We start from the raw sequence: 6,786 nt of genomic DNA, 5'->3' as shown, positions 1-6,786 counted from the left end.
GTCGGAGGCCAGAGGCCGCAGGAGGAGGAGGAGGAGGAGGGAGCACAGTGTCAGCCCAGGGCTGCTCCCTGGGGCGGGCGGCCAGGCAGGTGCCAGGTCCCCGCAGGGCCTTCGGTGCCTCCTGCCGAGTTAACTTCCTCAGCAGGAGTGACTGGGTCCCACGGCAGCCACGGGTTCAGAGCACTCAGCCCAGAGCACGGCGAGCCGAAGGGAGAAGGGAGTCAGAAGCGGAGCGAAAGGACCGCAGAGGAGACACGAGGCCGCCCAGGGGCCACGCTGGAAGGCGGCCTGTGCTCCCGCCTCTGCCGGAGACCCTCGGCCCCGCTCGCTCACCCCGAGGTGTAAGCGGCAGGGAAGTGACTCGACGGCACGGAGGGAGCACCTGGGGTTCGAGGCCAGGGCCGCGCTGGCTAAGCAATTTCCCGCCCCTGGGCAGGCAGCTCGAAGCCTTCGCACGCCCCACGCAGCGGGCGGCGTGCACCCCACTCGACACCGGAGAGCGACTCCGGACACGAGCACCGCGAGCAGACGGCCAGGAAGTTGCCCGCTTCCCACTGTGAACGGCCCAGACGGCAGGAGACAAGCTGATCTCGGCAGGTGACACACGCCGGGGCTTTTAGCTGGTGGCGTCTGACCTCAGGATGCCTGAGATCTCAGGGTGCCGTGTGACCCAGGCAGGCCCTGCTGGCCGCTCTCCAGGCTCTCGGCAGACCGGCCGAGGATCTGCAGGCAGACCCAGGACACCTACAGGTACTCTGTGTCCTGGCGGGACAGGCAGAAGGGACGAGCAACCGAGCAGAGTCACCCCCGTGAATGCCTGCCAGGAAAACGCTCCCCTGAGCTGGAGGTCACCCCAACCTCAAACAACGCATGGAAACATGACTGCGACCACACTGGCACCCTCACAGTCACTCAGGGACAGGGCAGGCGAGGGAACCTGTCTGAACATGCTGCAAGAGGCCCCAGGCTCGGAGCAGCTCACGGCCTGCCGCGGACAATCAGAAGCTGACGCGCAATGAGGAATGCACAAAATACAAGCCGGCAGACGAGGCCGCCGCATCTGCAGCTCCAGGAGGCACGAGCCCTGAAACGCACCTGCTGGTAACGGCACGGCTCCCTTGCACTGCGACTGCACGGTGCGGAAGTCCCCTGGGGAGGTGGCCGGCTGTGTTTCCCACATGGTGACTGCCTCTGAAGCAGACGGACACGGCGTCAGGGTGCCTGCCTCTCACAACTGTGACCAAATCAAACTGTTCCATCCAACCTAGTTGAAGACCAAGTGTAAGACACACCAAGTACACCGTGAAAGGCCAATGGAGAGACGCCGGGTGTCAGGCAGTGAGTGTGAAAACACTGTACAAGCCTTGACGTGAAAGGAGCACAGCTGTGACAGGACTCCTGACCGCTGCGGTCACTTCACCAACACGGTGGCCACAGCTTAGGGAGCACTTGCCACGTGCAGGCATTTAGGGGCGCACATGCCCTGGACCCCACTGAACACTCCCAAGAAGTCTGCCGCACGGGCTCCCAGTCGAGTGGGAGGTGGGCTGGCAGCTCTGGGGTCACCTGCGTGGGCTGCAACCTGGCTCTGCCGCTCCTGGGCTCAGAGGCGCGGGCAGCTCCCAGACACCTCCACACTGCCATCCCGCTATCCGGTGGGGATGGACCGTCTCGCTTGGTGTGTCTGGGAGGGGGCGTGACAGTGTCAAGTGCTTCCAGCAGTGCCAGGTGCACGAGCGACACCAGCTCCTGTTCCTAAGATCTGCCGTTTACAGACGAGGAGCCTGAGGCTCAGTGGTGCTGAGCGGCTACCTGGGACCACAGTGCCAGGGCCACACCTGAGCCTGATGCCCAAGGGCCGCAGCATCCGAGTGGCTCTCAGAGCGGCTCACAGCAGCGCCGCTGCCCGCCCTGGGCACGCACAGCTCCCTTTCCTGTGCACTGTCTCACCCGAATAAGGCGCTGCACCAAACCTTCGCGTACTTTCTAAGGACGAGGAAACACACACACGACCAAGTGCGTCACGCTGACTTAAGCTGCTCGTAATTTAACTCAGCTTGAACGTGAATGTTCGTTACTGTTACATACATCTTGTAAAAGGTGCTTCCATTCTCAGGGGAGATCTGTCCCAGCCCTTTAAGGGATTGGCATCTAATTAGGTCAGGCTGGCTGAACCACTGTTTACTGAAACGCACTTTGTATCTGGGACCAGCACGGTCGGGGGGCGCCGCCCACCAGCACGATGGTCATTTGGGAGCGAGGACAGGGTAAAGACCCCTGGCCTAGTCCAGGAAGCGGCACATGGGTCTGCTTCACAGCACACTGGGACTGCAACCAGTTTAAGACAGGCCACAAGTAAAAGGGACAAATCTCAGCCTTCAGGAAGGTTTACGATTTCCCAGACCAGAGCAGCCTCAGGACTATGCCCCAGGGGTACGCCCGTGCCCTTCACCCTGCCCGCGGCCCCACCCACGGGCCTGAGAGGAGACAGTGTTCAGAGCAACCAGACGTGGCCTACGGCCGCCAGGAGACACCCCTCCAATGACGGGCGACACACACACACCCCCCCCACATCACAGTAAATTTTATAAAGGGACAGGCAGGGGAACATGAAACACACCAGGGAGAAGGATGCTGCTGGCACCCATCGGTCAGGATTACCCGATGTGGCCGGACGAGGCAAGGGGAACCAGCACCAACAGAAACGGCCCCTGAAGAGCTGACAATCCTGCGCTGGCATCTTAGCCATGTGCGTGTTCTCCAACACCACTCCATACTGGAGAAAACACGTCGGTTTCCTTACCAATGAAGGTGGGCAACAGCTACTTTGCAGGGCGCCCTGCGGATGAAGGCAGTGCACACTGGGTAACACTGGCCTGCTCACAAACAGGCTGGGGCATTTCGGAGGTTTCCCATGGGGGAGGGAAGGCATCCACTAAATGACTCTTACGAGAACCGCACTGTTTCGCACAGGGAGTGACTTTACTCAGACGAGTTAAGAAATACTTCACAGATAACTGTCATCCTTAAACTGTAGACTTTCTAGTTTCATCTCAGAATAAAACTGGACTGTTAGATTGTATTAAAAAAAACCTGAACTTTGCATGTGATTCAAAGTATAAGATGAATACAGTCCAGTAAAAATCTTTATCCGGAACACAACCTCTGCTTTAGTTAACTTGAAAAAGAGATAGGGACTGGTTTCATACATTTCAAAAAGTCCATTTATAACTAAACATTTTATTTCTCACTAAATATTGATTTTAAAGGACCCAGCAAAATTTACTACAACTGAAAAAAAATTCTCAGACTTTAATATCAAACTCTATAGCAGTAGCTAAACAAGCACCAAAACTTAAAATATAAAGTTAAAATCCCACATGGGTGAACAGAAAAGACACACACTGACAGATTATAAACTTGGGTAATACGTGGCAAAATTGATAAAGTTCGTACTCTTTGACCCAGAATTTTCCATGATTTATCTTAGAGAAACCCTCTCACAATAGACATTCCTATTTAGTAAAGGAAATTAAATGGGCCTGCCCAGCTAAAACTCAAACAAGCATTTGTTGTGCTGCTAATCCCTTCCAATAACAGAAGTAAACACAGAAAGGCCAGGTGGTGGCACACGCCCCCTGCAGAGTAGGTGGCCCCTGCACAGCGCCTGCAGCTCTGTCCAGCTGGGGTGGTCCGCCGGGCCGTGGTCTCGGGCCGGCACCTGAACTCAGCCCCCGACCCTGAAGCAACGCAGGGTTCAGATGAGACAGGGGACCTGGGGTCTGCTGGCATCACAATGACACAGTCCCATTCCACCCTGGAAGAAACAGAGGCACAGGGCGGGAGAGCTCTCTAAGAAAGGGGCTGGCCATCCCCAACCTGCCAGGGCGGGGCCCAGCTGACAGGGGTGGCTAGTCCGCATTCCAATCCTCTGAGTCCCAGATCTGCAACTTTATGACCAATTGGCACAGAATTCCTCAGCACACAGCAATGGAGACACCAAATGACTGTCCATTTTATCTTGTGAACCACCATGTTTGCTGGTGATACACATTCAATGCAAAAAATTAAAAGGACGTGAAGAGTTACAAATAACACGTGATGACAGATAAGATTTATTCATTCGTACATTCAAGGATGGTCACGATAACTCACAATGTATCACACTGTAAAAATATCAGCTGGGTTTAATGTAAAGGTTTCTGCCACAGAACTGGCTTTAAAAACCATTCGTGTGTACACACACAGATCCGTCCTGGAAAGGCGAGCGCCAACAGAGCCGCCTCCACGGGCGCCCAGCCCACCTCGCTCCCCACCGCCCTCATCCGAGGGCGAGAAGCCGCACCTCGTTTCTGCAGCTTCGGGGTCAGCTACCGATACGTCTGCAAAACTCTTAGAATGTAAAACAATTTTTATTTACTGAAGACTTAAACCGACTAACCACCTGCCAGTACCCAGAACTGCGGCGGAACGTGCCCTCTCGTTGATGCTACTCGAGCAAATCAAACGCAAGGGACACGGAAGACAAATCTAAGCTGAAGGCTGTTTGGTAATCTCATCCCTAAACCTCTGTGACCGTAGACAAGGGACTGGCTGCTAATCCTCGGGGGCTGTCACCACCGGCATAGACAAGGAACTGGCTGCTAATCCTCCTCAGGGGCTGTCACCACCTAAGAGTGGGCCCTAGGTCGGGCCAGTGACTCCCTCGCTCAGAGTAGGTAGCACTTTCCTGAGGTGGACTGTGACTGTCAGCATCTGCTACTATGTTCAGGAGGCAGACAAGGTGACACCGTTCCCTCGGTCACCTCCCCCAACAGGCGGGCGGGGCAAGCACCATGACCCTCATTTTGGTGGGGCTGTCAGCTCGGACTCCACTGACACGCAGCGGCAAGGCCTGTGACAGAGCAGGCCGCGTGTGTGCAGCCCCCAAGTACGTGACCTAACCACTCACTCAGAACGTCCCAAAGAGCCTCATGCCAGGAGGCCTGCATTTTACCTGCGACAGGGACAGCACCCAGCACCGAGTGACTCGCGAGGGCACCAGCAAGAGCTTAGGGTCCCCTTCCTAGAGGACAGGTGAGCTTACGGCGTCACATGCCCCACTCACCTCGTGCCCCGACTTGGGAAGCCTTACCTGGACGATGGCCTCACTGCATTTTAGTCACCCAGTCAACGAACATCTCAAGCACCCCCTACCCGCCAGGATAACGCACCTCCAGTGTCTGGGCTGGCAGCTAGATGTGGCTTCGCCATACGGTGTCAGTGGGGCAGCCAGGCCGGAGCCGGTACCGGGGCCCTGAGAGCACACAAGGCCCTGGTCTCTGCTGTCCCTCATGACCGGGCACGGGGCACCCACCTCTGCACGTAAGGGGAACTCAAGGGCTAAAACGGCTGAGAAAGCAGCAGCGTCCACCCCATCGCCACACACAGAAAGAGCGCCCTCAGACACACGGGGAACCCCGCCGGCTCTGTGCCAGCGCGGCCTGCGGTGGAGCCTGGAGACGCGACTCCTTCAGCCACAGAGCAGGCTCCAGCTCAGTCCCGCAGCGGCACCCCGAGAGTGCGCCCCCGGGTGCGGCCGTCCTAGGGAACCCAGTATCCCTAAGTGCTCAGCACTCACCCACCACAACTTCCAAGTGACAACGCCATTGTGTCACCCAACTGTCAGGAGGCTCGTCACTTTCACTCACTCATCAAGCACTGACCGGACATGCACCACTGCCAGCAACTGTTCTCTGCACAGAAGAGCCCCACGGACCCTACGTCATCGCAAAACGAGCAGACCGACAGACACCCGAACTAGGACCCTAGACTTCAGGGCTCGGGGGGAGGCAGGGAAGGGAGCCGAGACTGAGCTGGAGTCCCTGGTAGGTAGTCAGGGGGCACCAGGGTGAGAAAGCTGTGTGTTCTGGGCAGACCTGAGCTCAGAGCATGTGACTTCGTTCAGAGACCAGCAAGGAGGCCGATGTGGTAGCCGACAGGCCACAGGGGGGGGGAGGCCCAAGAGGCACCCCTCTCCGCGAGTCCCGGCCGCAGGCCACACGGGCTCCACAGCGGAGGTCCTGGGTGGGCTCAATCTCCTCCACACTCTGCCTTCGCCAGTGCAAAGGGCACCAGGCAGTGGGGGTCCTGTGACACTCACTCCCTGCTGGTCCACCAAGACCACCCACAGTGACCGCTGAGACAAAGCCATCTGCGTGACACACTAGTCAGCCAGCCAGAGCTACCCCAAGTCCCAGAGCCCCAGACCTGGCTTCCCACCTCACGTCCCATCCGACACCTTACTCAATCCTGAAACTCAGCACACCACCCAACATGGCAGAAGCTAGTAAACGAACAAAAAACCTTAGCAGCTCTGTCTACTTTTGCTTTGTGCGATCATAATAGATGGAGTAATTTTTGATTTGAAGTGCCTATCAAAACAGTTTTTAAACAAACAACTAAGCAGAAACAAAGGTGTCTTACAATTCAAATACAGTACCTATCAGGCTATGACCAGCCGGTTAAAATGTCCCCTGTCAAGCCTAAACCTAAAAGCAAAGTAAAAAACTGAAACTTTTACTTCCTTTCCTTGAATGACACGACAGAACGCATAGAGAAGTCATCCACTGGACACAGGAAAAGGAGTCCTTAATCCAGCCGCCTGACACAAACAAGTTGGAATCCGAACGGATAGTGACACACGGGAAGGAAAAGACCCCTCCGGTCAGTCACGGGGCCGCGGGGGCGGAGAGAAGGCTGCGCGCTCGGCGCGATCTGGCAGAACGGGGGGCGGACGGAGGAAGC

At 56.7% G+C, this 6,786-nt stretch overlaps 1 protein-coding gene across 1 annotated transcript in view; it reads right to left on the bottom strand.

Annotated features, from left to right (window-relative positions):
* DNAJC5 (DnaJ heat shock protein family (Hsp40) member C5) overlaps positions 1–6,504 on the bottom strand; it is a 21,845-nt gene extending 15,341 nt beyond the window's left edge. The window contains exon 1 of the transcript XR_439321.3: positions 6,482–6,504. The gene's annotated coding sequence lies outside the window, so the exon portion shown is untranslated. The remainder of the gene's footprint in view (positions 1–6,481) is intronic.
* Positions 6,505–6,786: the final 282 nt, after the last annotated feature.

The sequence above is a fragment of the Pteropus alecto genome, unplaced genomic scaffold (assembly GCF_000325575.1).
Source record: "Pteropus alecto unplaced genomic scaffold, ASM32557v1 scaffold45, whole genome shotgun sequence".
Lineage (NCBI taxonomy): Eukaryota > Metazoa > Chordata > Mammalia > Chiroptera > Pteropodidae > Pteropus > Pteropus alecto.
This window is presented reverse-complemented; position numbering and strand designations above follow the sequence as displayed.